We start from the raw sequence: 21,326 nt of genomic DNA on the forward strand, positions 1-21,326 counted from the left end.
GCACCAAAGGTAAAAACACGCTACAAAGGTGGCCAGAGATACATCAGCTGGAAGCCAGGACTCAGGATAAGAACAAAAGGACCAGGCCTACATACTTCCCCACAGGATGAGATAAATGATAATACCTGATCTAGTAAAGTCTAGATAGGCATCAGCCAACTCAGTGAGTGACCAAAACCCCCAGATCCATCACTTACCTGAGAAGTTCACTGTTCTTTCCATGTACTCTTGCTAGTTGACTTGCTTCGCCATTGGATCTCTATTACCTAAGCAACTATACTTGTAACCCTATTGGTTCATCATAGCTATAACCCACTTTGTATCCATGTGGGTTTTGCTCTATAAAACTTTCCTATAAATTGGGGTCCCTGGCCACCCAATCAGGACCCCTTCTGCTCTTTTAGACAGAAGCTATCTTTATCTCAATAAATTCTTCCTACTCTTAACCTCAACTGTTCCTGGAATTCATTCTTTGATTTTAGAGAACACAAACTTGGCCTATCAGACATCTAACAGATGGGAAGATATAATATTTTCATAATTCATCTCTTATATCACCCCTCAAATGCTCCAGCGTCTATTAAAAAACTATCCTAAGTAGTGAACCAGTAACATGAAGGGTTGTAAATCTCCCACAAAGAATAATTATTCCTGCTGCTCTCTTCAAAAACCCATGACTGTCATCCTTCTCTGGGTCCAAAATACTCTATCTCTGAAAGTCAAGGTGATAGAATTCCATTCCCAGCCTGGAATGTAACGAATACAGTACTTGCCAATCTTCCAGTTTTACAAGTAAGGGAATAACTCCAGGCATAGAAAATTCACTGCTTCTGAAGCCAACCAGAATGAATTTTGGAACAGAGCTCTGCCAACTTTATTGTTTGTAAAATCTGGAATACGATGAGTAATGTCTCCACTTTTCTTTTCCCACAAGCAGAGATAACATTGCATCTGTTGTGTGAGTTTATAAGATTAGATAAATTTACTATACAAAGAAACTCTCCAGGTAGAACAACTAGTCAGTGTCTAATTATTGCTAATCTGGAGGACTTCGGGGACAGGTACCTCATCTAAGTGACAAGTTTGAAGAGGAAAATGTCCAGAGATCTGAGTGTAGTTCTTTCCCTGTAAAGCACAAGGACCACAGCAAGGCTTTTGTTACTAACCCTGAATTCCAGGTTTGTCTGTAGGTACTTGATGTGTTAAAGTGAACAAGAGCTGAGTGCCTAGACAAATTACCATAGGAAACAAATTAGCCAGAGTAAAGAATTAAATTCAATGCTATACTAATGGAGGTTTAAAATAGAGTTGTGTGAAATTTGTTTTTCTTTGATTTAAAGAAAAACCTAGGCTTCTGGGTTTTAACACACTGCCCTAAAAGGGATTGGTACCCACCTTAGGACACCCATTTCCATGGAAAGTCTGTGATATACCTAAAGTAGCTGGTGATTTTAGCACTCTTTTGTGTTTTAAAAAGTGTGTGGAAAAGAAGGACAAGCATTTTCATCATACTTTCAATGCAAAATTTATGAAAAGTTTGCATACTTTAGCAAAAATGTGTACCCTCTCTCAACTAGTCTAATTGTGGTAGTTGTTTCACAAGATATACATGCACATATCAAAGTCCACATTGTATACCATAAAGATATGCAGTTATTATACCTCAGTAAAGGTAGGGTAAAAAGGAAAAAATAACAGATAATGGCAATTCATGTATCTTGTACAATATTGCATGTAATTGCATATGCACTGACTTCATGTTTGTAGACAAAATGGAATTCAACAATTGCAATCCTATGAAATAAATATTTTTAAAAGTTACATAGGGTTACAGTTTATGCAATTGATATGCTTTTGAAATACTATGAGCAAATATAATTTTTACAAATTAAAATTTTTGTCATCCTAGGGGAGAAACCATTTTAAAAGAATTCCTCCAGTGAATCCTTCTAAAAAGTTATTTATCTCCTTTTAATATTCATTCTATACTTTGTGAACTGGTTCAAACTGAGGTAGATGAACTTTTAATGAATTCTTATTTGTCAAAAAGTCAATTTTCTTAGGGCAAAAGAAACTGCACAGGCCTCGGACAAAGTTAAAGAGGCATTATTGAAGGCCTTTGCACTGAGAGAGGCGAGGCCTGTTCTCCCTTCCACCGAAAGAAGGGTTGTGGAGGTTTTGAGAGCTGAGGAGTGGGGGGAACTTGGGACATCTGCATTTGCTAATTGACCTCACCCAAAAGGAAAGCAAGCCTTTCGTATTCTCCTGACAGGAGGTAATTTTACAAACTGGTACAACTTAGGCTCCTACCCTGCCACAGAAGCTGGGAGGTAGGCTGCTGTCTTTGATGGCTTTGTTTCAAGGTGGTACTTTCCAGTTCCTTGAGAAAGACAGTTCTGGGATAGGAAACTACAAGAGGCTTTCAACATGCTCAATATCTCAAAGGGGTGAAGAAAAACTTCACAACTGGAAAGTTCATAAAGTAAATGCTTTCAGAAAAAGGAAGGTCAGGAGCCTTGAGACAGGAAAAACCTATCTAAATTTAGTAAAATGGGAACTTTAAGGCCCTTGGTCCGACTTATCTTAATGAGATTTTGTAAAGAAAAGAAAACCTGGGCTCTTCCACACTTCAGTGTAGCCTGATATTTCAGTACATTGGCGTTCTTTGGGTTTTCCTTCATTGTCCCATCTGACATGACCTTTTTCCCTCCTTACTCAACACATACACCTGTAAGAAGTCCCTTACCTCCACTTCCTTCTTCCTTGTGAAGTCCTCTGTTCCCAAGGGACTCCCTGTCTGCTTTCTGGACAGATGCCAGCACCTTAAACTCTGCGATCACAGCCTAGTTGAAGTTCCTGGTAGATTAATGTGCCTTCCTTCTCGAGGAACCTACATATGTACAGTGGACCCTGGGAAACAGAGGATCTAATTGAAAAAGCAGGACCTCTAGAGTTGGCCAAACTACTGCTTGGGCAATGTGGAAAAAGAAGGTAATTTGGGCTGAAGGTGAGATGGGGCACCACGATCTTCAAAGTTCCCCCACATGTCAATGAACCATTCTCCCTGAATGAAAGACCTATGTGTTCTTTCACCACAGATGATGGCATCTAAGCAACCCACTGACTGGTTCCATCACCCCGTCTGCATGGCAGTGGTCAGGAAGGATGGGATCCGAAAGGAAATGTAGAAATGCTAAAAAAATTCAGGCTTTTTTTCCTCCTGTATATTTTCTTTTACTGTTATTACCACACCCTCTATCTTCTCACACAAGGTTATTAAAGAAAACATAAAGTGGGGCTGGGGATTTAGCTCAGTGGTTCTGTCACCTGCCTCACAAGCGCAAGTTCCCGAGTTTGATCCCTGGTACCAAAAAAAAAGAGAAGAAAACATAAAGTGAACATTTTTTATGAATAAGCACTAAAGGAGGTATCAGAAAGAGCTAATATAGACATAGATTAAAAAATCATATGTAAAATCAGAAATTCACTTTCTTTACTGCTGAGACATCTTGATTTATAACATTTATAAACTGACCACTTTGTCTCTCCTATAACCATCTGCTCAAGAACATGGAATAAGAAAATGAGCCTCCCCTCCTCAAGACTAATATTACTGAAGATACAGGAGGGGGGACACTTAGGGAAATCTCCACTTTGGGACCTTGAATTTATATTTTGCCCCATTTTTATGTGTTTTTCATAAATATCCTGAATCTCTATCTTAGGTTTTATAGATAACTATTTGTAAATACAGCAATAGAAATTTATATTTCATAGAATTACAAATGCCAATGTGTTTTAGAAATTCTACAAAGTGCCCAAAGAGGTATCAGGGAAAGCAGTAGCCTCTATATGACTGGATGATCCTGAGTGACAAAGATCAAGGCCACGGATATCTTCCCTGCATGTCTGTCCTGTACATGTGGGACCACCACTGAAGTTGAATGTTATTTGCCACCACTTCTCTGTTAATGGGAATTTTTATCTTTAAAGAATTTGTCAAAATCAATAAAAAAAATAACTAATAGATTTTTCCAGCATAAAAATGCATACTACTCTTAGTGGGGTAATAATTATAGCAATTGCATTTTTTATCTTATACTAAGAGCTAAGCACTGTGCTATACTAGCTACTAAGGTTTTTATTTAAAATTGCAAAGCTGCCTTTCACTTTAGTTGTAAAACTAAGTACATTGTCAAGGCAGTAAATGGAATTGTGCAGTGTGTTCCCTGGCCTCTCTGGCTCTGACTCACACTCATCCTGCTTCTAATTCTACTCTTCAGGATCCACCAGGGAAAACAGGAGTTAATTCTAGGATACTGTGCAATAGTGGAAAGACCAGAAGTTTGAGTGTCAGAAAGAAATGGTTTTGAATGCCAACCTTGCAATATACACTATGTATAACCTGAGAAAAGTTATTTAACACCTCTTACTGTCAGTTTCCCAACCCATAAAATATAAGAAATTGTCTTGAGAATGCTCGGTAGAGGGCCTGGGATGTATTAATAGAGCCAGAGCAACTTTTACCTTTTTTTCTTCCTAAAGTATGAAGAGTGAGAAAACAGAGAAAATATCTGTTTACTTAACCAAGGGTTGAGAAAAACCAGGTGAAATTCCTGACTTTTTAAGGAGGAAGAGTGTAACTAAGTATGAAGCCAAAAAAAAATCAATGATTGAGAAATAAAATATAACAGATCTATTTGGAAAGAGATATCAATAAGGAGGGAAAGATGTTCAGGTTAGAGGAGATGAGAGAGAAGCAAAATATGTGAATAAATGTATATAAAACAATGGAGAAAAAATGAAAGAATTAAACAGGAGTTTACCAAGGTGCTAGCCAATCTTTAAGTATAGAATCTTGTTCATGAGAAATAAACAAAATCATACCATTAAATTCTAGTAGTTTATTGTCCTCAGTACTCAATAAAAATAAAAACTAAAAATACCATTCTCTCTGAGAAAAATGTGGAAGCTAATTTTAAATCAAACTACATATTTTCCAGTGAAAATATTAGGATTTTTCCTTATAAGTTCCCATTGTTCTTTGGGCATAAACAAGTGGAATTTTCTAAACCCATGTGCAAAATAGAAACATTGAAATGTAGTTTCATAAAGAGCTGTGTGTAGTTGCTAATGGGCTATGAAAAGATATTTTTCCAGTTTTCCACTTTCAATCTATATCTCTGAATAGCTTTGTGAGGCTTTGCATTAGTTTCACAGATTTCCCCAAATGATTATGCCACAGTAATAGAATAAAGAGCATGTGCAGCAGACTGATTGTATCACACTGTATTTACTGAGAGTGAGGGACTGTCACATACACGCTGATTGCAGATATAAGCTTGGGGATTACTATTATTAAACAACCAACTGTTAAAAGACCCACACAACATATTAAAGGGAAATAAAAAAAATAAGCTGGTTTTCTTAAGTCAAATATTTTGGAATTCAGCCACCTTAAGCTCTCACTTTTTCTCACCATGGGGCTTGATTTTGTGATAAGTTTGCATACTGTATTCTTCCCCGAGGTACATTTCCTTTAATTAAATTTTACTATTAAGAAGTATTAAAGCCTGCTTCTCATAATCCTTAGGAAACATGGCATGGAAGCACATTGCCTTTGTAACACTTCCCTGAAAGAGCTTGGACAACTTTACTGAGACGGTTTCAGAGACCAGACAGTCTTTGAAGGGGGTGAAGAAAGAGGCTGCAGGGTGAGCAATTCCTCACGCCGCCCCCCACTTCTTTAAGGCAGCATGCACAGTAATTTGGTGAGAGGTTGAGACACCTGTGTTCTACTTTTTAATTTCCAAGCTGACCCTAGGCCCTGTACATTCTGCCTATAGTACTGCAATTGTTTGTTCTCCTTACTACTGTATTCTGCAAACAAGAATTCACACTGAAAACTGATGATGATGTGTCAGGAAGTTTATAGTTCATAAGAACTGAAGTCAGTCGAGAACAACATGCCGAATATTAGGCTAGGTTCTGTACATCAAGATGAGTAAGGCCAAATCCTTTCTGCCAAAGATTTTATAAATTCATGAAAATGTTGTGCCTTAATTCCTATCTCATATTGACGGCTACTCTTGACGGAAGGGGAGCTGGAGCTCTGCTAGTCGTTCTTAGAGAGGAGGAAATCAAAAAGCATGGAATATCATAATAAGAACACCATCCTGACTAGGAAATGCAAAACTAATTAGACTATATTTACACACACACACACACACACACACACACACACGTATGTAGTTTTCATTCATTTTTCCAGTCTCTCCTCTGATGGATTAACTGAGTGCTGAGTCTTATTTGATCTGCAATTGCCAATCATCTATTCCTGAAATATTTAACAAAACAGAACCTCACTCTGCTCTCAGAGAGACCACACAAAGATTCTTTTAAAGCACTAATCGGGACATAGACAAACACACCAGTTACCCTGCATTGGAAACATGGAAATGCTTTTGGAGCTGTAGCTCATGTGGGAAGGTCATTGGCATGGCATCCATCCACAGCAAAGTGTTTTGCCACAGGTAATAATGGCTATGCTTATCCCTAATGTTTTCCAAGTGTAGCATGAATGAAGAGCCACTGTTAATGTCAGACCAAAGCAAGGAAATTTTTGTCATTGTTATTTTATTCCTCATTTCCTACTGGGCAGCAGGGATCTTTTTAAACTTCTAAGTCACTCATGAGAAAAGGAACTTAACATAGAGCACTAACTAGTACAAGTACACAGACAGGCTTAATTACTTGTGAAAAGGAAGTCCCGAAGTCTTCTGTATGGGTAACTTTATATCACCATTAAACAAGTTTTAAGCATTTCTTCTTTAAAACCTGTTTCCTTTTTACCCCCAAAGTCTATCTGCTGCTTGGATAACCTAACCTAATGTATAATACAATATAAGGTATTTTATCTTGGAAGTCCTTGGTTTTCTTGCTGTTCAATGTAACTAATGAGCAGATGTTCTTTACAGGATGAGGGGAAGCTGGATTTTGCTGCAATAGCAAACAACACTACACTGTGGCTTTCTTTTTTCATGAAATCTCTGTCTGGGACCAGAAGGCCCCCAGGGATGTAAACTACCCAGTAATTTCAATCCTACTATCTCAACACATAGTTTCCTTCCCAGTTTCTATAGGAGAGTGAGTAGGGGGTCTCATCTTGGAAGTGAATGCTTTGTTCTGAAAGCATCAGTTCCATTCCCTGCCCAAGAGTTAGAATTAAGTGGTTCCATCCAGCCACAGAGAGGTTGGGAGATTTAGCTTTTCATGTGCCCAGGAGAAAAAAATAAGATAAAAAAACTGAAACTTTTGTTGGTAAGTACTAATAACAGTTGTATCTACTAGACTGCTAAGATTAATGAGATCAATTGTATATGGAAAGCCTCCAACATATGCCTAAAATGACAGACTCTAAATAAGTGGAAGCCATTGTGATGATGATGACCACGACTGTGAGTAGAGGGAGCAGTATGTAAGTAGATAAACTATGAGTTATTTTCCAAGTATTTATATGGTTTATCACATGAAGCATGAACCCTACTACTACACATAAGAGAACAGCCTTCTGAGTAAAGCTGTCCTGATTAGTAAAGAATCAGAATCCTTTCAATCTAATTTCTCCAGCCTTTCACCCTATCCTGCATTATAGGCAATCTGTATCATCCTGGGCTATAATAATTTTTCACTAGCGGGAACCCTCTTGAGTTCAGGTTCCTGCACATTAACCCCAAGTAAACAACCTTGCATTGGTCCCTGTTCTAAGAACCTTTTAGCCAACTTACTAAATTTTTACTCATTACAGTACCTCCCATAGGATAAAATCCATTTTTCTCACATCCTATTTAAAACTGTCACTTTTCTACAAAGCCATTTCATACCATTATACATTTATTGAAATGATTTTTCAAATGAAGGCTAGGGAAGGTTGATATGATTCAACACATTCTAGATAATTTTTAGGCATAATTTTACTCTTGTGCATACAATTTGGGGAAAATTTTAAAAATTAAACTCTGAATAGAGATATTTCCTTCTCCCTATTCCATCCTCCATTCACAAAGAATTTGTAGTTATTATACAGGCTCTACTTTTTTTTGGCTTAATGGAGGGTGAGAAAACATATAAACCAATTACTTGGTTTATTTGGATACTTCTTTGAGGTCAGTTCCTGAGGAACAGCATCTACCAATTATTGAACATTTTCATATTACAGATGTGACTGTCTTGCTTTTCACCCTGGGACTATATATACCAGAACAAATAAGAATTATTCCGTACTTTTTTTTTGTTTTCCCCTTTATTTCAGCACCACCTCACATTTAGCAATCTGTTTCTCATTCATTAGTCCCAGAAGGCAACTCTGGTAGGCCTTCTGTGATCAAAGAATGGGAAATCTACTGTCGTTTGCCATAAAACAGGATCCGCAGTTATTAAGGTCAGATTTAACTAGCATGCAATTTTCTGGCCTGACTTTTCAGCTGCCCAGTGTCTCACCTCGTCCACTTTAGAGGGGAAGTCAATGTGTCACCTTAACTCATAGCATTCATGGGTCTCACTTCTTTCATGACCTGGCTTCCTCATTTCTCAAGCACTCTAAGCCTTCCTTCACTTCCCCATAGAATTAGCCAGGTTCTTAAAATGTTAGCAGTTTTCCAGGAGAATACCACCTACCCTTCAACTCTAATAGAAATGTGTTCAGTATTCTGTTTCTTTAATTTTGAGAGCCCAGTGACGTTCATAAATGAGAAACCCTTTTGTTGTTTTAGGAGGCTCTTGATTTCTCAGCCCAGGTATGGAGCACTATTACAGTAACAGAAATATGAATATACAACTCTGTGCCTTTACCTTTATTATTCAAGTGTAGATTTTTAGAGGTTGCTTGTTTCCCTCTTCCCTACTTTCCTGCTTGTGCTCATTGAACCCCTAGTGAAGCAGAATGGTTGATGAAACCACATGCAATGGGCTGCGTCTCTTCTAGGAATCTTGTGCCTGGCGATGAGGATCCAGTATAACATTGCTCCAAGTTCTTAGATATCATGGACAGTTCTCCAGTGTGGAGCCTGACTTACTTTTAACCTCCCTTGAGGTCAGACTACACATTATAATACCCTACCCTAAGACATACATTCCCGACATCCTCTCTCGGCTAAATTAAGTCCAATAACATGATAATCCAGGGTAGTTTTATATCTCCAGGACTATAGAGGCTGCAGAGTATTTCTGGACTTGGACAAGCTTGATTGCTATTGTGTGAATCCTCACCATAGACTCTTTGAAGAAAAGTGCAAGAGGACTCTTTTGAATTTTTTTCATCAGTCAAATGTGTACAAGGCAAGAGCCCCTGCTTGCAGTATGTCCCCAAATGTTGAAGGACTGTAGAGGTTTCGCATCCATTTTTCTCCTTCCAATATATCTGCAGAGTATTTATTATCTCTGGGGGAAATATGTCTCATAGGTTAAAATCACTTTAGTCATGGATATTCTCTCACCTCAGCCCCAATATATGGTAGCACTTGGCTCTCACCAAACATTCTACCAGACTGTTTGCCTCAAGTTTTGCATCAGAATTTGTAAAAGATTAAGCACTTCTAATCAGCCCCATCATGTCTGCCATGTACTTCTCTGCATCTCCACAGAAGAGTCCCTTATTGTCAGGGATGATGTAGGGATTTGGGTTCTTTTCACTGTGCCTCCAGCATCTTGAATTATTTCTCTTTCAACCATGCAGAGATGAGAAGGTGAGATTGCAAAGAGAATTTTAAAAATATATTTTAAAATCCAGGCTTGGAACTGATACATGTTGATTCCATCCCTTTTCTTAGCCATGGTGTTACTCTCTCTACACATTAATCATTTCACTAGCTTCCAGTGTATTCCTTGTGTGTCATTCTCAGATATTTAAGACACTTAGTCTTTCTATGAGTGTGCAAACCACTCCAAGTGACAAGTTGGTCACCGAAGCCACCAATTAAGAACAGAAGGAGTGAAACAAGATTGTATTTTCTACTTCATTTTTTTCTTCCACTTGCTAGTCTAATCTCAGGTCTTCCTGGATTGTTTCTCCCCACCTGACCCCATAGAAGCATCACAAACCTACCTTGCTTGGTGTATTGCATTCCAGATACACACAAAGAGATGCCAGTCCATGGGCTGATTATTGAAACACTGACAAAGCAGCATTGGTTTAAACAACAAATTAGTGTCATTTCTTCCATTTCTGCAGCACTATCATGGAACGCAGACATTCCATACTGCAAAGGATCAAAGAAGGATGAGTGGAAGAAAGGAATGAGCAGAAAGAGGGGGCATCAGTGCTAGGAGAGACAGAGCCTAGGTGCTTCTTAGCCAGCCAGCCCCATGGTTCCAGGCAGTGCACTCAGCCAGATTTAAGAAACTCACTGGGAGACTCTAACCTCAAGAGCAAGGGAATTAGGGGCTAAACAGAGGTGAGCAATGGGTCACTGGATAAAACATACAAATCTTCTGAATTGAAGGATAACCTGAAAACACTGGAGTTCTGTAACATTAAATAAACCTTCTAAAGTTCAGGTGCCAATCAGGGCTTCAGTTTGTAAAAGCAGAAATCGCAACAGCTAACTTTGCTGACAAATTGCTAGGATTTCTTCCCTTAGGTTAAGCCAGAACGTCATTGAAAACAATGTTATGTGCATCCCCACACACTAATTTACAAGAATGGCAAATTGCAGGGCATATGAAAGCACAGGGAAGAAAATCTTTCAAACTCCTATCTCTTAATTTTCATAATTACTGTTTCTACTTAATTTGGTTTATATAAAGGTAAATGTGAGCTATTGAAAATTGTGATATATCTTTCACCTCCTAATCCACATTCTCCATGTTGTAACAGAGATACTTATTCTAGTATTGATATTGTTGGAAGAATTGCGGCCACTTTGAAAACATGAATTGAGCAACTGCATGGATCAAAATTTCACCTCAGTGCAAATGTTGAGGAATAGACACACCATTACCATTAGATCCGAATAAATTAAAGGTATTATTGCTTAGAAAACATTCATCTTATAAATGTATAGATGTATGTTTTATACACACCCATATTTCTAAACATAGAACAAAGAAAAGATATGTACACAAACATAAAATGCTTATACGGTTTTAGTAGATGTTTTCTGAATTTTTTTCACTGATCCATTTTGCTAGATAATATTTCTTATATGCACAATGTTACCTTGGGGAGGCTATACAGCAGTATGGAAGCAGAAAGGATCTGAACCTTTTATTTTGTTTCTTACTATTTTGCTTCAAGGTCTTAGAACACCCAAGAGGCTTGGGAAGGAAGAAAAGGGGTTGGAGTTTGGTGTGCTGATTTCCTAAAGAAGGAGAAACTGAATAGCATACTAGAGAAGAACAGGGGAGTGTTATTTTATCTGCTGCCATAGAGATAAATCAGTTCCACAGGTACTAGAGCAGGAAGGTGGAAAAGCACTTGGGCTGCAGATCTTCTGGGTGTAGTAATCAGGAAAACATGATCACATGGTGAGTGGCTGGTCAAACATAACCTTGTGCAGCCACAGACCAGGTTCCACTCATTCAAATGAAAAAGAACCACTGCTACTGCCACTCCTGAAGGAAGCATCAGAGCAAGCTACATCTATATTTCCCAAATAGATATTGGCCTTTAAAGGTCAGTGAAGTCCTTGCATCCTCCTTCTGAGCAAAAGAAAACAAGAACCTTCCATGATGTCCCCAGTCATTGTCCTAATCTGATCAACACTCCAGAACAGATGTGGGGGCTGCAGAAGGAACACCATTCAAAGGCCAAGAGAGTAGTGAATTCAGCTGCCGGTTTATGTTCTTAGCATGACATGAGGGTTGTCTTTCTGTGGATTCTTATAGTTTGGAAACCCAAATGAAGATTTCCTTTTCTCTTCCTTCTTTTGTAACAGTATTTCTTCATAGAACTCTTCATAGAAATTCATCTCTTCATAGAACTTTCTGGAAAAAATAAAAGAGAAAAAACAAAGAAGATGCAAGCCTCAAAGACCTAGTTATTTTTCAAGGAGAATGAAGAGAATTCCAGTGGTTATCTCATACCTTCTTCTCTCCATATGAATCCAGAAGATTATTTCTCAGAAGAGCCTGCCACCTTCCACTTATAAAATTTGTTCAGAACTTTTCCTCCCACTCTATGTGATCTTAGACAATGAGTTTCCATGTAGGTACCATCTACATCCACAGGTCTTTGCCCTTGATGAGGGTCTAGCATGAAAATATGGAATATTTCTCATAGTCAAGAAGTAAAAAGTACACTAGATTCTATATTGAAGGCATGTATTGATGTGAGTGAGAAATACACCGGTATGCAAACATTGGCTATTATAAAGCTTCACAGTGCTTTCTGGGGCCTTAATTATGGTATCATGATCTCTGTTCACAAACCTCACTGCATTTTTTGAAGTTAATACTATCAACACCCACTCTGGTATTTAAGTAACACCAAAAGAGGAGGAGTTGCAGAGTTTTCAAAGGTAAAGTACAAGTAACTTAGTAAATGATTTAGAAAATCAGGAAACTTCCTTCAGTACAGGGGAGGCACATTTGTTTTAAACCATTCACTGGTGGCTAGGAGACCTGGAGGTTAGACTGAAAAGTTCAAATATACATTTGGTGCAAGTTGTAGAAGTGACAAGTGAGAATGTAGGAAATATTAAATATTCTAAAAGAAAATGACTAAGAATGAAGACTCACATAAATTTTCTGTTTATGAAATAAATTATGTGCTGGACAGGATATAAAATTAAAATCATTTCTAGACATTAAAATCATTTCAGGAAATCCTGAAAACAAGGAGGATAAAACCAGTATGGGAAGAAGAAATACCCATTGAATGGATGATAATCAAGAGGTAGATAAGGAAATGCTTTCAACAATTGCTTAAGAAAAAATAATGGTCCACCTACACTCTTCAAGACTATGGCTAATGAAGAAATTTGCACACAAGTGAAGACTTGGTGAGCACAACATGAGGAAGACGGAAATTGGTCAGAACAGACGAGAAACAGTATGAAGCAGGGAAAATGGTGCACTTTTAAAAATCCATGTACAATTTTTTTTAAGCTTTTGTTTTTGTGATTAAGGAAATTTGAACTACAAGGTGAACAAAAAGATAGGCCATTAAGATGAAAAATAACCCACTTAGGAAGGAATTAAAGCTGTTGCCAGGGTTAGGAATTAAGAGACTTGATACACTACTGATTAAGTTGCTCACTTATGGCGCTGTCCACCAGGGTCTAAAGAACTGATCACTGACTGGTTCACTTATACTGAATTTAAGCATTCATGTGTATGTCTTTATTTATAATAGAATTAATTATTCAAAATGCCATTATATTTGAACCCCTTAAATTTATATTCCCATTATGGAACAAGGGACTTGTAAGGTCAGGCTGTGTGTTACAGGATGCTGACATCTTTAAGGTTACTGTGGAGCTAAAAATAAGTGAGGGATGAAAATGATAAGTTCTGGGGAAAAGGATCAGGTGAAGGGTAGAGGAAGGAAAATAAAGAGGGGAAAGAGGAATAAATGTATCAAAATGATGAAGAAATTATATATACATCTCAATTCCCCCAAATAAATATAACTATGATGAATCACAAAAAAAGAGGGTTAAAATTTTTTTATAATTTAAATGATAGGTTGTTATTTTACTCATCCTTGGAAGCACAAATTAATATATCTAATCTCACTAAATCACATGAAATAACAGTGAATGAGTACAGTATAGCACAGAGCATGTAATTAATAGACCTTTAGCATTCTCTTATGAAAGCTTTTTGGTTGGTTGCTACTAAGGATTTTTAGTGTGTGCATGTTTATATGGCAATAAAGGATAAATTTGAAATGTTTCTATAATGACTGATAGTCACTGGAAGCATTTGAGCATGGGATGGTTCTGTCAGTTTGTGAGACTGAGTTAGGTGGCAGGATTTGCAAAGGCACATGCTGCAGTATGGTATTATATTTAGCACTTTAGAAAATGTCAAGGAAATCTATTTTATCCTCTACAATTGTGATTTAAAAATTGTAACTAATAGCCCAAAAGAACTGGGAACATTCAAGAGGCTATATTCATTTGTAGCATATGACCTACAATGTGGGAGAATCTGGCTTCATATTTACACACTCAAGATGAGTTCTGATATGGATAAATGATCTTAGAAACTTGGTTTTTCTTTCCTGTGAATTAACTCCAGGGAAATGAAGATGTCATAAAAGGGTATACTTGGTTAAAACGTATCACTAGAAACTCCTATGTACAGAATTTCAGAATGTGACCTGATTTGAAAATGGGGTATATAAAGATCTAATTAATGATGGTGAGGTCATTCTGGATTAGAGTGTAACCTACTCCAATGGCTGGTGCCCTTACGAAGAAGGAAACATGGGCACAGAAACATATATAGAGAGAAAATAATACAAAGACAGAGACACGGAAAACAGCATTTGATAATGATACTGGAGACTGTAGTGATATAACTACAAACCAAAGAATGACAAAAATTTCCAGAACCACCAAAAGCTAATAATTTTATGAAGATTTTTCCTTAGGGCCTTCAAAGCATGGTCTTGCTCAAAATTTGAGTTCAGACATGCCTCCAGAGGTAGGAGACAAATTTCAATTGTTTTAAACTACCCAGTTTTGTGATACTTTGATATAACAGCCTTAGGAAACTGACTGATGTTATTGCACCTATCTGCACATTGTTACCTTTCCAATATCAGGATGTTGTGTTATATAGTCCCCTAACCCTGATGTAAACACCAGTCCTCAGTTTCATTTCATTTTGGAAATACCTACTAATCCCTTCTAAACTGAGGCAACTGGAAGAAATGGTTATCAGTCACAAATCTACATGATGAGTGAATTAGAATGGAGATAAGCAGCACTTTGCAACAGGAGAGGTCCCATTATCCACAGCACCTGCAAAGACATCCAGCTTCATGCTCTTGAGGATCAAGGGACCATTCTAACCATTTGGAGTTTTCAGAGAGGATGATTGCAAAGGACTCCTCCAAGAGTCTCTGGAATGAAGGTTCTCTGCTCCCTCCATAACTAAAGGAGAACACAAATACACTTTATCTCAAACAAACTCATCAGGACACTCTCACCAGTAGACTCCCAAGGAGTCCATTGATCCATCGATCTCCCACTCACAAAATACTGGATCTGAACTTAGTGGACGAGGGCCTGACCTGATAGAACAGAGTCATATACGATACGTGTGTGCACAGTCTCTCAAGTGCTGGTTGAAAACACACTACATCCCAGGAGAATTGCATAAGCCACAACTGTACAGAAGGAAATTTGTTAGGTGAAAAAAAGAACATTTATTTCTTATTTCAGGTAAAAAAGAAAAAAAATCAACTCACTCAAAACTTGAGTCACTTCAATTATTTGTACTCACTTTCATAAGGATGTCAGTGAAGTTAGGTTAGGCTGAATTCTGCTGATGACATCATGAAGATGGACTGACTTAACTCTCCTTGACCTGAATCCTTCTAGTTTTTCTGAGAAGTGTCTCAAGGAAGAACAAAGTCTGGCAGGGGAGCATTTCACCATTCAGGTGAACAAAGACCAGCCCTCCTGTGAGACTGTCACACATCCACAGAGTTGCATGTAGTCAAGAGGTCTAATTTACTTTTGTGTGTATTTAATTAATGAAATACCATACTTGACTAGCAGTCTGGGGGTGTTGAAGAGTCATACAGAGCAGACACTAGTTAAATCTGTAGCTAATTAAGTTATCTGTTACACAGGGCTTCCCATAAAGCTGAAGAATCCTGTCATAACTACCCTCTGCTCCCTCCACCAAATATTTTTAACTAAAACTTAAATTTTCTTAAAGTAGAAAGTCAGTTTTATTGGAAGAATGATTGAATATTGAGTCTTTTTTGAAAAATATGAGTTTGATGGCAAAGTAAGGTTGTATTATAAATAGAGAATGTTACTAATTCAGTCACAAAATGCAGCTTACTCTGTCTCTCATTATCTTACTGTACAGAGTAACATGGGATATCTTACAGCTTTGCAAAACTTTGAACTTATTTGTAATCTGAAATGCCATACACATGTTAACAAGGAACCACAGAACATATGTTTTTATGCTGACTGGCAGACTGTTGTGTAGGACATCAGGAAGTACTCTGGAAAGGGAAACTAATGACTATAATGACGTGGAAAGCCCTAGATACTACAAAATCAATTGACTACAATTAGAATTGAGGGTCCCAAGCCCTAATCAAGCCAAGGGACTGCCTTACAGTGCTGTTTCCTGCTGGTATAATCCAAGTCTCCTGACTCTAAGAGCAGCATTCCTCTCATTCCATGGTAAAACCTCTTCAAAATCATATTGCAGTCAAAAGAAAAGGTAAATCCAATGAGTTCAGCCAACAAGCTAGCTGTTTTTCTGGGCGATTATTTTAAAGTGTAGGGCCAACACTATACTAGCTTCTTCGTCTCCATACCTGAACCAACCTCTACAGCCTCCTGCTTCTTACCTCTGAAACCTGCACCCAGTTCTCAGCATATTTTGCATGTGTGCTGAAGGTCTGACTCTCCTACAAGGCTATGACCTTCTAGGGGTGTGTCTCATTCACTTTTGTATCCATCACACGTCACTCAGTGTTTGACATGAAGTCAAGGCTTAGTAAATTGTGCTTTTCGATAAATATTTAGAATCATGGGTTCAGAGAGCACACAGGCAGGAATTGTAACCATATTTAAAATATTAAAATAACAAAAATTAAAAGCAATGTTTATCAAAAGTATTTAAAATATAATTATTAGGATTCTTTGTTCCTTTTCTTAAGCTATTGTCTTCTCTTAAAGATAAAAGTAAATGAATGATTAGCAGTAGAAAGAAGAAGGTGAAAAATGAAGAGACAAGATATCTTCTCTTGTACTGGATTGATTTAAATAAGAGCCATCTATTTATTTATTTTTTTTTGCCCAAACACCCTGCTTTCCTTCTATTCATCAGATGGCAGATTCTCTCTCAAGTCTCAAGTCTCTTCCTCTTGCCTTATACTGTGTAAGAAACCTCAATTATCCTTGTCAGTTTCCTTAGTGCCTTTGTTATCAGGCAGTGAGGAGCCCAGTGGTCTTTTCTAGGCTCATGTCTGGTTCAAAGAATTGGACAGGACAATCGATGAATGTAAAAGTTCAATGTTTATTTAAGGTAAAAGAAGAAGAAAAGAAAAAGGAGTGAAAAGGGAATGCAAAAAAAATACTCAAGAGGAAAAAGTGCTCTTAAGAAAAGAGAAGATACATTCTGCATGCAGGCGAGCAGTGGTGGCAGAGTCAGTGGCCACCATCTTTATATCTTCCTATCAGATCTGGTCCATCCCATGGAGGGCTTCAAATTTGCTCTACACTTGCATCCCAGGAGTGATTTGACAGGTTTCTGTGATTAACAGGTAACACTGATTGCTTAGCTGGCTTACCATGCCCTAATCTCTTCCCTCACTTTAACAATCTAGGACAACATCATATATAAATATAAAAATTTTTTAAAATACTATGGTAATCCCAGGCTATATGCAAATAAGAGGACACATTAAAACTGCTGAGGTCTAGGCTTCATGACAAATCAGCACCGATCTGCATGGAAGAATAGCACTCCCTTAAAATCCCCAAGTGACTCACTTTCATTGTTTGTAGCATTCACTAAAATTAACAATTTGTGTTCTTTTTTCACTTGTAGGATGGAAAACACTTGGTTCCACCCCTGAGTGTGATCAACCTTCATATTTTTAAAATGTTGAGTAATTATTTTGAAGTAATTAATCTAAGAAAAGAATTAACCCTATGTATAGATATTTTGTCATACTTTATTGTCCAAATTTGTATATTACTTATGACCATGATACCAATCCATTTCAAATTTTCTGCTTCTCTCTAAAATAAAGGGCCATGACTTTCAAGTAAAAGTTGTTTGATCATTTCTCCTTTAAAAAGTATCCTCATTTTTATGATATTCTGCTTTACATACTCATGATTTTTATAACAGAATTCATTTTTGAGCCTTGGTTTACTATAGTTTACTGTAGTATCTCTGAACACTGTTAGGTTTACAAAGAACTTACATATTAAGAACCAAAATACTAGATTTAAACTCTGAATATTGATATAGGAATAAAACCTTGAATTAATTGATTTATTTGCAAATTTTGTATTTATTATATTTAATGAAGAATTTTGGTCAAAGGACTTTACCCCTTTACATTTATTAATTAACATAATAGGTATTTAATTTTTCAGTGGTTAGTTGCTGACTAATTTGATTTCTTGCTGTTTTCTATCTTCTTCCTTGGTTCATTAGTTAACTCCACTGAATGAAAGGAAGATAAATCATGCAGGTAAAGAGCCCCATCAGCCCACTTTCTAGTTCATCATCAACATAATGGTCAACTGCACAAATATTTTGCAGGCAATGGTTAGAGGGATGTGTGACAGTCTCTTCAGTAAAAACAAAGGTAAGATTAATATTTCATTAAATCATAAAATGGAGTTTTTAAAGGTTTCATAAAATATTTTATATCTACATATTTTCCATTGTATTCAGTATGTAGACTTGAAATAACATTTCACATAATAGAGTGCTTAACTTTTTGCCTTCTTTTCAATCTCAAAGCTCCCTCTTCTGACTATGTGGAGGAATTCCTTGTATTTTTTTTCACATAGTTTTGCTTAATTTTTCTATTTTTTAAATGTCTTGTTAATATATTCTTTATTAAAAGCTCTCATAAGTCTCATGAACAAGAAAAACTAATATACAAAATACAGCTTGTGTTCAATCACTGACCTGAAAACATAGCAATAGTAAGCCTTAAATTTTTCTTCAAAGTTATTATATGTAGTATCTTTGAGGAAACCAAAATCCTTATTTTAAGAAGATATTATAAGCTGGGCTTTTTCTACAAACATTATGTTACTGAGTCACCAGTGGTAGGGCAGACTGTCAGTTTTACAAACTAATTTTTATTATACAAATAAAATAATCTCATGGATAAATTTGAAAACATACCAATGTATTTAATTCATACCCCATTTAACTATTAGAGTTTTGAAAGCACACCTTTCATGGCTGTATATTATTTTATATAATCATATACCATAGCTTATTTAAATAATATTATAAATATGCTTGTTTAGATTATTTCTATTTTACACCATTTTAAGTTTTTATTTACTTTTTTAAAAATAAAAGGCCTTGCTATGTAGTTTAGGCTGGTCTTGAACTCATATAGCCCAGTATGGCCTCAAATTCATAGCAATCCTCCTGCCTCGGCCTCCAGTGTCCTGAAGTTACAGTCATGTACCACCATACCCAGCTCTGCATTATCATAAGAAATGTTGAAGTTATTTATTCTAAATAAATTTTTCTCTTTATTTTTAGATAACAACTGAAAATGAAATTTTGGGGTTAAAATGTGTAGAGCTCTGAAAAAATTAGTACTAACATACCTTTCTAAAATTTCTTCCAGAAACATATAACAAACTTAAAATTCCTTCAGCAGCATGTGAGCTTCTTCCATATCCTTGACAATTTCAGTATTTTAAATATCTTCTAAATTATAAATTTTACAAATGTTATTAAGTTACATTTTCTTCAGAAGCATATAAACATCTTTTCCTCTTCTTGTAAACTAACTATAGATTTCTTATAAACATATTCTGAGGAATGTTAAAGATTGTATTATGAATTTAAGTAGTTCTTCAGTACATCATTTTCACATGATGAATATTTTCTTACTGAATTCTTTAACACTCATGTTTTATAATACAAATATTTTACTATATAACAGTAAAATCCACATTCTATAGAAATATGTTCATTACTTTTGGCATTATTGCTTATAGTGAGTGTTGTGATGCACCTAGAATTAATTTTGTAATATAACATAAAAATACATAACTTTTTACTTATAATTACCCCTAAATATTTAATAAATAATTTCTTACATTGATTTTAATATCAATTGGATTATATATTAAAAACTTCTGTTTGTTCTTGTTCCTGTTTTATTTTTGCTTGTTGCTTTCTCTGTCTAAGCAGCTCTATTATTCATTTTAACAATCCAGGAGAAAATTCACTTTTCATTATTCCTCTTTTTCAAAATATTATTGTTCTTTTATAAGTGAATGATTCCACAATTTAGATCAATTTTGCCAAGTTCCAAAAATTCTACCAAGATTTTAGGTGAAATTGCATTAAATTTGGGGAAATGATATTCATGCAATACTGAATCTCCACATCTAAGAGTAAGGAGTAAATCTCCATCTAGTTCACTACTCATTCACAGCATTCAGTCAAGTTTTCTATTACGCATTATGATTCATATACAGACACTTCCTTCTTAAATTTATTCCTAGCTATGTCATAATATTATTATGAGTCATATAGTAAACTTCACCTTTATCTTTAATAGTTTGTTTTGATAAAAATGATATAAAAGTATAAGGCCCTTACAGAACTCTGTCAGTATTCTCCTAGCATTTTATTGTTGAAATTCCCAATGTCTATGAGGAAAATATAGATTTTGGTCTCTTTTCATAACATTTTACATGTTTCATAACTTTTTTCAGGTGCTCATAGAGCTTTTTTTATATGAAGTTGGGTGTATCTTCAGCTCAGAAAATATTTAAATCCTCAAGAATTCGTTTTCTTCTAGTCTTTAGTTCAAATTTACCAATTATGTATATTACAACTCAAAACTGCTCTGTCCAATCCACCTCCCTCATTTGTTTCATTTCCCTGTCCATTTCCTATGTGTGTTTTCCATTCAGTAAAGGATCTGTTGTTTCCTATTGTATTATGCATTTTAAATTCCAAAATTTAATTTTTCTTTAATTATTTCAGTTTCATTGGCTTCCTTTTACTTCTTTTAACTTTCAGATTGCTGCTATTTTGCCTCAGTCTTATAAGATTTCATATCATCTTCCTGTTCGTATATAAAAAGCCTTTCTTGTCTTTTACTGTATTTATTGAGATCATAAAGCAGTATTGCCCCAATATAATTTATTTTCTGTAGTAAATCTGCTCAAAACTAGCTCTTTTCCTGGATATTAAATCCTATGACCCTCTCTTTATTTAGAGCTACAGAATCTATTCACAGGCCCCCTGTTGGCTGTTCGTGTTGACACATCCTTCAGAGGACAGAAGTCTCTTCTTGCCTCCTGTTTGCGAGTAAACAGAGTGGGAGGATTTGCCTCCTATCTCTATACTGTCCATCTGCTTGCTGTTAAAATGGTCTTAAACTTTAAGATGGAGAAGTT

The sequence above is a fragment of the Heterocephalus glaber genome, unplaced genomic scaffold (assembly GCF_053883595.1).
Source record: "Heterocephalus glaber isolate CG9 unplaced genomic scaffold, H.glaber_assembly_v1.0 deba00000331, whole genome shotgun sequence".
Classification (NCBI taxonomy): Eukaryota; Metazoa; Chordata; class Mammalia; order Rodentia; family Bathyergidae; genus Heterocephalus; species Heterocephalus glaber.